This window comes from Pinus tabuliformis, chromosome 9 (assembly GCF_031772625.1).
Source record: "Pinus tabuliformis cultivar Carrire ecotype Pingquan chromosome 9, CPIR1, whole genome shotgun sequence".
NCBI classification, from domain to species: Eukaryota; Viridiplantae; Streptophyta; class Pinopsida; order Pinales; family Pinaceae; genus Pinus; species Pinus tabuliformis.
The window spans coordinates 482,527,612-482,542,792 of NC_142307.1; the positions used below are offsets into that span (position 1 = coordinate 482,527,612).

General features: G+C 30.8%; 1 pseudogene across 1 annotated transcript; it reads left to right on the forward strand.

Moving 5' to 3' along the window:
- The first annotated feature begins 11,949 nt into the window (after positions 1–11,949).
- On the forward strand, positions 11,950–14,583 carry LOC149149314 (L-type lectin-domain containing receptor kinase S.4 pseudogene; annotated as a pseudogene). Its single transcript, XR_016262777.1, has 2 exons — positions 11,950–14,127; positions 14,260–14,583. The product of XR_016262777.1 is annotated as an L-type lectin-domain containing receptor kinase S.4 pseudogene (transcript).
- The last annotated feature ends 598 nt before the right edge of the window (positions 14,584–15,181 follow it).

Sequence of the window (15,181 nt, forward strand, 5' to 3'; positions counted from 1 at the left end):
TATTATTTTTATTACATTTATTGAATGATTAGATTCATATTTTTCCAGTCAACTAGCGATGGACATCACGTTCTTCTCTTCTTCACTATTTTTACAGTCAACTGGCGATGGACATCACGTTCTTCTCTTCTAGAGGGAGAGTCCGTGCGTTTCGATCCACAGATCTCACACACAACCGATCTTATCTTGCAAAGCAGTTCATGTTTTCATGGCTTTCTTTTCTTTATTTAAATTGATGTCTATCCACTTCCCCAATTCAATGATTTTGTAGTCAAGTCTGCCACCACACGAGTCCACATAAAATAGTGTTGGTTTAATAAATTCGGTTCAAACTTCCAAACTCTGAAAATGATCTTTGAATTTTAAATAGTTTATTCTTCTTTCTGGATCATCTTAAGGAATCCTTGAATTCTAAAAAGTTTATTCTTCTTTTTCTAAATCATATTATTTGAAAGTAACACATATCAGATGAGCTTTAATGATTGAACAATTAAAAATAGCTGACATCAGTTGAGATTTTTCGATTGGACAATCGAAATATGATATGGTAATACGAGTCATAATATGATTTTTTAAACATGCTGAATCCATAAAGCCTGAATCATATAAAATTTGGTAAAATTTTGACTTCTCTGCTTTGAAACTTGTTCCTTTCCACTAACTTTATATTCTTAGTCTCTCATAATTTTCAATCAAGAAACTGTGGAGACTGTAGAGACTGTTACCGTGGCCATTTCTTGACCAAGAATCTCTTGTGATGACTTGACAAATGTTGGTAGATTTGGCACCAATTGCCATCCATTATTTTGGCTTCTTATGCAGTCAACTACTTTTAGCTATAATCCTGTCAACCTCAATGACGTGGAGCTTAGCTTTAGGGTACTCTTTGAATCGACTACGATTGACTGCAATCAACTTTTGGTCAGTCAACGGGTGGCCAACCGACTTATGATAGTGGATTTTGATTCATGGTTTTTAGATGGCCACAAAATTTGACTATCAACAAAGTTGAGTTCTATCAAAAATTTCGACCCTATCTTCTGTGAAACCTACCATTACTTTGGGGTTGGGGTTTAGGGTTTATAGGGATAGCTATTTCATTTTCATTATATATATATATATTTTATATAATTATTATTTTTTAATTAGAATTGTGGATATTTTATATTAAAAAGATATGAATAGAAAGGTGAGGAAGTACACTTGGAAATTGATTGGAGAAACTTTTTTTTAGAATTTTTATTTTTTAATTCAAACATTCTCTATTTTCTAGTTTTTTCATTTTTACATAGTGATTTCTAATTATCTCATTACAACACTTGTAGCAACACTAAAAGCAATTAATCAAAAAACAAAAATCCTAATTCATCCCTTGACTTATTTGTGAGTCTGATAGCCTTAGGAGATGCTTTCTTCATCAAGGTTTTCCTTGGGAGGCTTTTCCATTTGCATATTCACATCATCTAAGTAAGAGCGCAGAACATTGACCTGAATTTTCCAACTGAATGTGTAATTGTGTTTGAGCTGATTTTTTGTAGATGAAAGGAAGTTCTTTTGTTGGGTAGTCCTTGTATTGATGTGGTCTTGATTTGAGATGTCCCTTTGAGTCATGTTCATCTGCATAGCTAGTGAAACTTGATTGCAAAAATGAAGAGATCATACAAAGCCTAGTTTTTTAGGCCTTCTCTAACAAGATATCATCCTAATGGAATTTAATTTTAAAATTCATTAAGGGGACCATCGATGACCCTTCTCCATCTAGGAGGAGACAGAGAAACATAACCAGAGAATTCAAAAATGCCATGATACAACTGAATCCAAAATATCTATGAGATAAGGGCATAGTAAAGATAGAAATGCATAACAGGGCCATAAGAAAATGATGCCTAGGAGATATGGAGCATATAGAACAATGAACAAACTACCACAAGGATGCTTTGAGCAACAAAAGACAGACGATCTTAATGCTAAAAAAGAGTTACCAAATCTGAGAAAAGAAAGAACAGGAAGGACAAGACAAGTGATATACGACTAATATGATTGCTCATGATGAAAGGCTCATGATCCAAAATTAAGGAAGACATCTCCATAGAGCAGGAAAAAGAAGATACTTTATAGGTTGAGTAAGGTGATCAGTTGGAGTTCGCAACCCTCAACCTCCATGAAACAACATGATTTTTGCTTGTACTATCCCATGCAAACGATATTATGAAATGCACATTTCTCCTCTCGGGAGTTTCTTATATCCTCGACTCTTCCACCAGAGTGTATTTGGCCATAGCTTCTTCACAGACTTAGATTGGATGCTTATCATAACAAAGAGGAGGGAAATGAAATTTATGGAATCATCCGCGAGCATGATTAGGGGGCATCTTAAGTAGATCCATTTGTAGATTCTAGAAACCACCAGGTGCTAAAGGCACATATACTCCTCATGGGGACTGAATGAATGCATGGTGATGAATCCTCCCAAGTTATTTTGTTGTAAAAATTAATACTTATTCTGTATTTCGTGAAGGATATTAGGGGAAGGGCTCTTTTCTGAGCTAACTTTAACAAGCTTAGTCTCTCTTGTGGAGAAAATTTCTCATGTTAGCCATATCATCTGCTTTCTAGTTGTTTTCCCTTAAAACATGAAATAATTTATTTCTAGGGATGAGGTTCAGAAGGTTAAGTGTATGCTTGATAATCTGAGCGAGCTTTAGATCACAGGGAAGAGTTTTTCTTATGATTCTTGATAAAATGAGGAGCGAACCTCTGATCACTTATGATTTCTTGAATATTCATTTTCACAACTTGTCTTATTCCTTGGTATAGAGCATAGGCTTCGGCAACATTATTGGTCACCTCCCAATCCCCAAGCAAATTTGTATTCATATTGTTCCTCAGATGAGTGATCACACCCCTCCCCTTATTTATATTAAATTTTAATAAATTAGTAATATTTTAATCAGCTTCAATTTATATAATAAAGTATTTCATGAAAACAAATAAATCTGTGTTGGAAGAATTACCTCCCATCTACAATACAATTTTGAAAATCCCATATTTATTTGTTCTTTACGTGTCGAAGTACAATTATGTTATGTTGGTCATGGTGTTCTTTGTAACATTGTTGAGCTTTGCATAATTATTCTTGAATACACAAATTGACCTATTAAATCCTTGTTATAAGTTGAACAACTAACTTATAGCAACTTTTTATTTCACATCATCACCATTGCTAGATAGATTTCCAACAACTACATCTAATCACAAATACGATGGAATTTAAAGAAGGAACCCTAAGAACACCTCAAATGGAGATTGAAGTATGAAGTTGTGAAAGGCTTAATGATAAAAATGTTGAATGTAAGGAAAACTCTCGTCTTCTATCTTTGGATGTATTGTTTGTACCTATATGAGAAACATACTAAGGTATGACTCATAACTTCTATGGTAGGAAAACTCTTGTCCTTTATTTGTTTAAGGATAAAATGCAACATTCCTTCTTAGATTATCATCCTCTATCGCCAACACGGATGCCCAAGAATGACTTGGAAATATTGTATCCATATCAAATATGATAGCAATCAATAGCCCAAAATGTACCCATTTTTTTTTTGAAGAATTGACTTGGTGCTTCTTAGCTTGACATAATGTTCTTACATCCACAAGGACACTATACAGTCAAATTAATTAACCACCAAAACAAATAATTGTATAAATGTCAAGTGTTATGCAGCCCTTTAAGAAAATCCATTAATACACTTTCCTATGGTATACTTGGAATTGGTAATGGGGTATACAATCTCAATTTCCAAATTGTAGGATTTTGGGTGTGACATCTTGCACAATGTCACACACATCGTGCTAAATTGACTTGCATTTTAAACAAATACACACAAAATTTCATGCTTACTAAATTTCACTAACTCCAAAGTGTCTATCTTCCTTATAGGTACATGTTCTCTACATATCAACTACGTTCTAATCTCTCCTTTAGAAAGACACAACTTGTGCCAGCAATATGACATCTCGTCCTTCATGTGATACTCATATTTAATTACCCTTGCTTTAACACTACATTCATTGTCTTTTACTCACAAGTATCTTTGTACTACTTGAGACCATTAAGACAAAATAATTTTAATTAATGGGCAACTCCTATTCCATTGATCATAGGAGGTTTTGATAACCTGCTAACTAATTCATTCAATGCTTGGTTTTTACACTTGATGATCATATTGAACTTTTGTAAGTATGAAATTAATTTGAAATGTCTACATTTTGTTACTTTGGTTAGATTTACACAAGATAAATATACTTATGATCGGTACTATGAACAATTCACTACTTATCTTAAAAATATTTTCTTTGATATTTAATTGCCTAATGTAAATCATATAGATCCTTGTCATAAGTTGGATAGTTCAATATTGGTCCAAAGAATGTTGCATATAATTATGCAATAGACTTACCTTTTTACATCAATATCACTCTAAAGTACGTATCTAGATACATCTACTTTATATTCAAATTTATTGTTCAAATTTAGTAAAAAGTAGCACACATTATATTCTTTAATTCACAATTTCTTTCCCCAATGCCTTGTTTGATTGGAATTTCACCCTTCCTCTAATCAGGTATTGTTTAGGTGTTGCTACAAATTAGAAGTGCTTAATGAATTTCCTAAGACATTGGTTAGTTCCCACAACACCTACACTTTAGCTAGATTGTTCAATCTTGACCAATTCATAGTGTTACTTACTTCATTTAAATCAATCCTCAACTCATTCTCTTTACTTCAAGTTTAGTTGTAGCTTATTTTCCTCAACATCTCCAACACCTACTCCCGAACATGAAGGGGTTCATTAGAAGTCTTATTAAACATTAGGATGTCATTTAAATAGATAATGAAAGATGAATAATCAACCTTTAAGGACCTCATTCGAATACCTCAAGAAAGTTACTAAAACATTATACAACCCATATCACATTATCATTCATTTTAAAAAGCCCTTGGCCAGATTTGGAAGTTGCCTCCTGTATGACTTTCTCTATGATTCCCAATAATAACCAAACTTGATGTCTAGTTTCAAGAAGCATGTCCTTTTGAAATTGATTTTAGAGTAAGTTGAAACTATGATCTTTAATACCAAAATATTTATCTTTCACAATAATTTTATTAAATATTTAAAAGTTGACACACCTTTTCCAAAAATTTATATTTATTGAAACATAAATAATTGACAACATACTTATTTTAATAACTCTTTGATCCAACAACATTTATTTGATATATTAAATTTTGATTTTCTTACACTTTATTTATTAAAAAAATTAACAATACTAATTTGAAAATGATTTTAGAAAAAAAAAATATTATATACTAAAAAGATATTATTATTTTAAATATATTTTTTCATATATTTTTGCTTTCAATAACTTTTTTTTAATAACCTACATTTAAATATAAATATATTTAAATTCTTAAATAACAAAATTTTTGTACTTAAATTCATATATAACAAGACCAAAAATCATTTATATTTAAATTTATAAATAACCACAAAAATCCTTTTATATATATATATATATATATTAAATTAATGGATTAAAACTCTTTTCCATCCTTTGCCTTTACATTGGGTAGACCTTTCCCAAAAAGGTTATATCTCTTGGCCCCATAAATGCTAACTCCCTAATCTAACCTCAAACATATAAGGGGGCAATGACATCACACTTAACTTCGTTAACATAATTTTAATGTGGGAAAATTTAAATCTCCATTTTAATTAGTTACTTGAACTAAAGGATATATGGCTTCGGATTCTCAAGAGATTTTGGTCTTGACTTTTCCACAATAATTTAGATGGACATGATTTTTGAAGAAAAGAAAGATAGTCTAATAGGGTGATAATTTAGTTTTCAAAATATAGATTTTTTTGGAAATTTAAATTATAGTTATTAATCTATAAAATTTTAGGTGTTATGGTTTTTTTAGGGTGTTGAGTTTATTTTTATTTTAAAATTTAAATTAAAATATTTCTAAATCAAGATTTTGTGAAACAAAGACATTTCATCTTGGTGAAAAAGTTAACGTCCAAGTGAAATTGTCCCCAGAATACCCAATTGTCAAGGCATTTCATCCTAAGGATTTGATAAGTAAGAAACTCTCCTTTCTTGGTCCCATTTCCTCATTTTTTTAATGTCCTGCCAGCTATTTTTTTTTTAACGAAGATTAGATAATTTTACATTTCATTTTTCTTTTCTTTTTTTTACTTTTGTAATAAGTAAACTTTGTATTTTGGAGAATTTTAGTAATCAATGATTTTTTTTCCATAAATTTATTTTCAAATTAGTTTCGAGTGTAATTTTTATTAATGACATTTTATGTAGTGGTTTGAACTATTTTCATTTTGGTAAGTATTATTATTTTTATTCTTTAGTATTATCAAGCTTTTTTCATTTTGGCAAGTACTATATGCATGATTTTTATTTTTATTTTTTTAATAACTTACTTTTTTTTAACATCAATTTACTATAATTGTTTGGACTTTTATTTGAGAATTATTATTCCTTAATTTTAAGATGTAAAATTTTTAAATTAACCTTGTTGATGAAGTACATTTGAAATAAGGATAACTCATTTATTATAATAATAAAAGTTTCCAATAGACTTTACAACAATCTTAAGAGAAATTTTTATTATATCCATATAAATGGGTCATTTTTGAAAAATAATAGTGTATTATTGTACACTCTACTCGTGTCTTTGTTACAGATACTGACATCAAATCTATTATTCTCATCATATACCATAGGGTAATTACTTCTTTAAAAAATACTTAACTTTTTCCCATTTATAATTAGTGATTGTTTTCTTTATATGGCCATTGGCAATAATCCTCCTACAAAAGAAGTGTTTGCCCAATTATCTAAAATTGAGTGAAATAGATTTATTTTTCAACATTTGAACCATGTTAGTTAAAACAAATTTCTAAGTAATCTAGTTATCAAGCTTTTCAATATTGACATCATTGTACATAAATGGTATGTCATGTCTTCCTTCGACCTTAAAAAGCATAAATAGGACTTATTATCACCTATCACAAACTAGCATCTTCATCTATAAGTATATCTATTTCCAACTTCAACATCATTAGTAACAATTGATGAATTAAGTTCTAGTGATTTGGTATATTTCCTCTATTTCTAAAAAATCAACTTGAAATTATTCTTTTTCCGGGTCATATGCATTTTTAGAATCTAATTGGTTGATCTTTAAATTGCTTAATCTTATAACTCTATAAACTCTATAAAAACTATCCACTAACTACAACTATATTTAAATCTATATCATACACAATTTAAAACTGATTTTCATTTAACTACTTAAAACCTTAAAATATAAGATATATATTTTTCTTAATATATAAATTATTAATTCCAAATAATATTGGTTAAACTAATAATCAACCTAATTTAACAAAGTATATATATATATAACCTTAAAAAATCCCAACAATGATTAAACTTCGATTCAATAATTACACACATTTATTTTTGTGCTTTCATTAAAGGGAAACTACCTTTTTATCTTACAATAGATATTGACCATACTTTTGAGATACAAGGTTTATAATAAAATATAACTGGTGGTCTCTCGGTCAAAAATTCATCCAACCTCATATGTCTCCTAGTCTATCTCCACATTGGTTCACCCAAAATAGCATGCTCAACTTACGAACTCTAGAATTGATTTTGAACACGAAAAGCAGCTCGTTGAACCTTGATTTTATTGAGTATGGAGTCATTTAACGAGGTAGAGGAATTATTTGGAGGATCAAAAATGATTGGAATTTGGACAAAAAGATTTCAAAAAATCTTGTAGAGGCCGTGTTTGAATCATGTTTTTATGGTGAAAATGGATTCAGCACCATAAAAAACATATAAGATATTTAAAATTTTGAAGTTTAACAACTATAACTTGAATTTACAAAAATCCTTGCTAAATTTTCTCTATTCCGAACAACTCGTCTGCCTTGTTAGACTAGATAATGCTCGAACAACTCGTCTGCCTTGTTAGACTGATAATGCTCCAACTATCTTCAATAAAGGAATCATTATGTTAGCGGTTTCGTTAGCCCAACGGTTTTCTCGGCAATATCTCTACTTATAATTCGACAAACACATATCAACGTGGCATCACATATTCAACATTTATAAGTTTAGTTTGACTTTTATTATTGGTCTCTTTTGGATTTTATCTTGTTAATTTCAATTACGCAAAGTTATTACTTAATTATATTATTTAGGAGTTTTCCAATGTTCACTCACTATAAAATAGATCAATTTTTGTTAGAGTAAAATGGTTTTTTTTTGTTGAATTTGGTTAGGTTCAGTTTTAATGTTGGATGGATGAATGATTTGTTCACATGTGGTATGTTATCATCAAGATTGTGTGAGGTTCCAACAAATTTAGATGTCTGTGGGTCTCTTACAAAAAGTCACTTAGACAATGAGTTTCAATATATCAATTGCTCACCAAATTCATATTATCTAAATAGAAAATTACAAATAAAACGGGTTAATAGTGTAATTAAAAATAAAATTATAAACTAACACAATCATATAAATTAAATGATTGGTAAACATGAACACTCTTTCAAGAACTATTTTGTGCATTATTTATATTTAAGTAAATAAACATTTACCAAGGGTTACTTTCCACCATAGTTCATGCCATTCTTTGCATAAATTTAGGTATAAGAGTAAAATTGTAAATATGCAAATTTACGAAGGGTAGTTCTTATAAAAAAATTATGCCTAGTCATGACACCAAATTTAGGTTGGATTATTGATATTGTTATTTTTCGAGTTGATATTGTTATTGATGTTGTTATTTTTTCTGTGAGGTCAAAATTGGATGGTGAATGCAACCCCATTATTCAATATGGAAGCTCTATGATGAAGATTATTGATGTTGTTTTTTTAGTGAGATAAAAACTGGATAGTGAATGCAACTCCATTATTCAATATGCAAGCTCTATTCTAATTCCAAAATATACATGTTTATCAACTTAAAAACATAAATTAAAAATGCAAAATACCAAAACAATATTTAACATTTTTATTTTATTTTTTAAATTACTTAATAAATTACTTTGTTACTAAATCATATTGAAAGAATGTACATCACAAATATAATGTAATCAACTGTAAAAGCACATATTTGAAGATGTATAGAAAATACAATTTTATGTAACTTTATACTACAAAATTATAGTGAAAATATGTCTTTAACAAATATAATATAATCAACTGTAAAACATAATATAATCAATTTATAGAACATAATGTAATCAATTTAGAACATAAATTAAAAATGCAAAATACCAAAATAATATTTAACATTTATTTTAAAAAATTACTTTGTTACTAAATCATATTGAAAGAATCTACATTAATCAACTGTAGAAGCACGTATTTGAAAATACATAGAAACTACAACTTTATATAACTTTATACCATAAAATCATAGTGAAAAATGTCCTTAACAAATATGATATAATCAACTTATAATCAACTGTAAACATAATGTAATTAATTTATAGAACATAATGTAATCAATTTATAAAAACTTATTTATTAATTTTATTTCTTTAAAAAATTAAAACATTAATTTTAAACAATTATATTATTATTAATATATGAAAATTAATTTTACATAATTTTATATTACAAAATCAAAAGAATGTATTTACCACATAATTATATTAAAAGAATGTATTAATTAGTTCGAAATATCTACCAAATTTTAATAATTTAATTATTCCAAAAAACATTTATCTAAAAAATATCCATATCAAACCTAATATAATAAAATGTCTATATCAAACTTAATGTAATCCATTTATAAAAATTCCTTTATTACTTTTTTTTTTAAAGTTGTACTACAATTACAATCGTATTAGTCTTTGAGAAAGTATCGAGTGTAACTTTGTGTAACATTATATGCTTTGTGGTATATTATTTGAAAATATCTTTTAAGACGTCATGGGCATGGTTGGAATTTGACGTGCATTTTGCTCGTCATAAAGCATTTTACCGGTAAAATATGTTCAAAATTTTTAACTGACCCTCCCTTGTGACGTGTTTTGAACCGTTCAAAACGTATTTTTGATAGTTAATTGTTTTTTAAAAACGTCAATAATACCTGACCACGTTCCATCTAGGCCAGGCCGGTCAGTGTCACCGGCTCAGATTCCTCACCGTTGGTTCGAACCGAGTCCTGAGTTTTACACAGTTTTCCATTATTTAATATTTTACTGCATTAAATTGCCAAGGACTAATGAGTCTCAACACAATTAAATAGTGCTCAAGTCTGCATACGGAAAAAAATGTTTGGGAATTTTTAAGAGTGTACAAGATTGCGTCCAAAAAATTTATTTATAAATTAAGGAATTTTTTAGCAAAAAAATAAATTAGTTTAATTTTGTGATGATTTTGAATTTAATGTTATTTTAATATGGATTAATTTTGAAAATAATTTATCAATGCAACTTATTATTATTTTAGCGTCAAGTTTGTTCAGGGAAAATTATTTGTTGAGCTAAAAATTAAATTATTGTTATGATTTTGAAGTTAATATTATTTTAATACGTGTATATATATATATATATATAAGTGATGAATAAGATGAATGTGATCAAAGCATACTTCTATAGATTAATTTTGAAAATAATTTATCAATGCAACTTGTTATTACTTTAGTGTACAAGTCTGCGTAGGGAAAAATTATTTGTAATTTTTTAATGAAATTTTGTTGGGTTAAAAATTAAATTATTGTTATGATTTTGAAGTTAATATTATTTTAATACTTACTTGTTTTTATATATATATATATATATATATATTCAATTTTAGTGATGAATAAGATGGATTTGATCAAAGCATTCTTTTATCATATTTAATATTTATAAATTTTTTTCATGTGAGAATGTAATAATGAAAAAAGAAACTATAACATGATGTTAAGAGATCCACAATGTCTATTTGTTATAAATTTAGATTTTTAATGATTCAAATATTATATTTTCAATCTTGTTAATATTAATATATATCTAATGATCCAAAGAAACGCTAAAATATATATTGTCGAATGTATAATTCATCTTTAGATCCAATAATATATATTAGATTACCTAAATTGTATGATAAATCATATTAATTTCAGGTTCCTAAGATTTTATTGTGAGTGTTCCATGCAATTTTAAATCATCATTTGTATGTTATGATCATTTTGTTTTTTTAGTTACTATAAATATGTTAAATTTTTTAAGATAACTATATTATTAAAAGGTAATTTTCTAATCAAACATTTATTGATGTTATTATTAGAACATCAAAATTTTAAACATAAAGTTTATTGACGGATAACATAAAAACCCATATATATATATATATATTAAATTAAATTAAATTAAATTGTTCAACCAGTAAAGAAAAATCTAAAATCCAACCCCAGGTCAAAATTTTAAACTTTTAAACCTAATATTGTTTAGGGGTAACATTCAATGAATAAAAAAAATCCAAATTCTAACCTTGTTGAGGGGTGGAGAATGGTTATTTATCCAAGTATTTTGTAAACTCATTTCGATTTCATAGCTTTTATTTTCCAATCATTTAAAAAAATATAAAATAATATAAATTTGTTATTAGAGGGAGAAGTAAGATATACTCTCCAACCAATAAAAAATATAGGAAAATTGAGACCACGCAATTGACTTGAAGTTACGGTCATGGTAAACATTAATTGAATTGAAATAATAAAAGGCTCAGCTCGGCCCTGAGCAAAGTCGTCCCTAGACCTAACCATAGTTATTAGATAACCCAAGTAACAATTTTTGAAGGTAACAAACTGACTGAACTCTATAAGGAAAATTTACACACTTGAGTATTGGGGGCATTCTTTTTACCGTCAAACTGGCAATGGCCATTGCGTTTCAAGCCGCGCTTCGATCCATGTATCTCCACCATCCTGTATCTCATCAGGCAAAGCCGTTTCATCGAATGCCCTGGATGTTTTCATGGCTCTGTTTTCTTTGTTTGAACTCTGTTTTTGCATTGGCCCAATTCGACAATTTTGTTTTCAATGGATTCAGAAACAGCAATCTCAACCTGGATGGAATGGCGAACATCAATCCTGCAGGAGTCCTAGAGCTCACAAACGTCACACAGTTGATGTTGGGCCATGCCCTTTATCCGTTTCCTTTACGCTTCAAGAATTTTTCGAATAATTCCACTCTTTCTTTCAGTACGACCTTCGTTATGTCCATTGTCCCACGGTACCCAACTCTTGGAGGTCACGGTATAGCCTTTCTGTTGTCCCCGTTTAAGGAATTGCACAGAACTTTGACCAGTCAGTACCTCGGCCTCTTCAATGCTTCCAGCAATGGGAAGGATTATAATCATATATTTGCGGTGGAGTTTGATACTGCTAAGGATTTTGAGTTTGGGGATATTGATGATAACCATGTGGGTATCGATATCAACAGTCTGATATCAAATATGTCCACGACAGCTGGGTACAGAACTGGTAATGGGACAGTTCAGGGATTTAATCTGAAATATCAGAAGAGTATTCAGTGTTGGATAGATTTTGATGGTGCGGAGAATAGGCTTAATGTAAGTGTTGTACCAGGGGGGATGACCAAGCCTGATCGCCCATTGATATCTATTCATGTTAACCTCTCAGATGTCCTTCTTGATTATATGTATGTTGGGTTTTCAGCATCCACAGGGCTGCTTTCTAGTGCTCATCGCCTTCTCGGATGGAGTTTCAGGATGAATGGGCCTGCACAGGACCTTGAACTCTCAAAGCTTCCTCAGATTACATCTGCAAATTCTATGGTGAAGACTAGAAGGTTCATAGTTGAGGTATCCATAGCTGCCGTAAGTATCACAGTTGTTGCAAGTCTGGCAGCAGTTTACCTTATTAGGGGGATTCGACAGAGTGAGGTGATTGAAGAATGGGAGCTTGAATATGGTCCTCATAGATTCCCCTACAGTGAACTTAAAGTGGCCACAAAGGGATTTAGGGACAAACAGCTGCTGGGGTTTGGAGGTTTTGGCAGGGTTTATAAGGGCGTTATTCCCAGCACTGGGCGGGAAGTTGCAGTGAAGCGGGTTTCGCATGAATCCAAGCAAGGGGTGAGGGAATTTATTGCAGAGATTGCAAGCATTGGCCGGCTGAGGCACAGGAACTTAGTTCAGCTTCAAGGTTGGTGTCGGTATAAGGAAGAGCTTCTGCTTATCTATGATTACATGCCAAATGGTAGCCTTGACAAGCTCTTGTTTGAGAGCACACAGAATATGTTGAGTTGGTCGCAGAGGTATACAATTTTGAAAGGGGTTGCTTCGGCTTTGCTTTATCTTCATGAAGAATGGGAGCAGACAGTAGTCCATAGAGATGTCAAAGCAAGCAATGTATTATTAGATGCATATTTGAATGGCAGGTTAGGGGACTTTGGGCTTGCTCGTTTATATGAACATGGTTCAAATCCTCACACCACCCATGTAGTTGGAACTATTGGATACCTTGCTCCAGAGCTTCCTCGTACTGGTAAGGCCACAACAAGCACTGATGTGTTCGGATTTGGGGCTTTATTGCTTGAAGTGGCTTGTGGAAGAAGACCCATTGAGCCGAAGATGTCTCCCGAAGAATTAATTTTGGTTGACTGGGTTCGAGAGTTGCATTCCAAGGGAAAGCTTTTGGAAGCAGTTGATCCTAGACTTCTTAATGAGTACCCTGTTGAAGAAGTTGGGCTCGTTCTTGAACTGGGTTTGCTCTGTTCCCATCCTCATCCCGAAGCTCGACCTAGTATGAGAGAAGTAGTGCAAATGCTTGCAGGCGATAAAGCACATCCTGTGCCACCTTCTGAACCTCCTTCTGCAGACACACCTACAAGAACTGAAAATCTTGATGAATTCATTGTTTCATTTTCTTCATACAAGCATGGTTCATCTATTGCTATCTCACATCCTAACGGAAGCTCAGATGGTAGGCTAGTTTTCACACCGGATAGAACATCACCACTTTCACTGCTAGCAGAAACAGCTTGAAAGGTGTGTATAATTAAGGTATGTGTAATTAAAACAAGTCATGGAGTAACTGTTCTTGAAAAAACATATTTATTTTGGTCCGTTGGTGCATGATCCATGTCTTCTTGTTTATTGGACTGGCCAATGATGAGTTACTTCCTCTTCAAACAGACTAAGAGCTGGAGTTCCAGAGATACAGAGCTTTGAGTTTTCCTTTTGATATATCAGGAAAAAAGGCTAACAGATCTGAAGTCTATGATTGCTGAGTGTAGACAAACTGTGTGCAGTTTTACTAATCTTCAAAGAGTATTTGATGCAACAAAATGTAGCGGAACTTCTGTTTGTGATTTTTCTTCAGTTGACCCAGTTTTTCATCTCAGCAAATGGCTTGATTATCTGATACAACAGAGAATGTAAATTTAGAGGATAATTTCTTCTCTGATGTTTAAATTATATTTACAAGTCACAAAAAAATAACAGTGTGTGTTGAGTTTCTTTCAAGTGTGAAGATATGCCGAGTTACATTATCTGTGTAACTAGCACTTTCCATTGTATATGAAATGCATAAAGAAATCTCTGCCTTGCATTCTTGTGCTTCAGAAGCGAAGTTGTTTCCCAATTGTATTTCTGATTTTAGGGGCGACATTGTTTCAATGTTTGTACATTCCTTATAGAAAAAAAGGTGAACAATCATCTGTTCCCTCTATATTAAAAAAAAACAATCCTTGTTGCTTTATGTACTTCTTTGTTATAGTTTTTAATATTTTGAATTTCCTATTTATCTTCACAATTTTTCTGCTGTAGATTCTTCTCTAATTGCTATAGGTTGCTCTCCAGGTAAAACAATTTAGTATCAAGTGGCTGTTGGTTTCAAAGGGGGGCATCTTTGTTGCCAAGTTGAAGAAGCTTGGTTTGCAGAATCTTGTGTTCTTGAGGCGTTGTTTTGAGGTCTTGATCAGAAAGCTAGAGAAATCTCATTTTCTGGGTAAAGAAACTCAAGTTGGACAATGTTGTGTTGTTGTAGTAGTGATTATTTTGAGGAGAGGCTAAGAAGATATATGTGGTAGGAGAAATGACATCTAGACATTTAGAG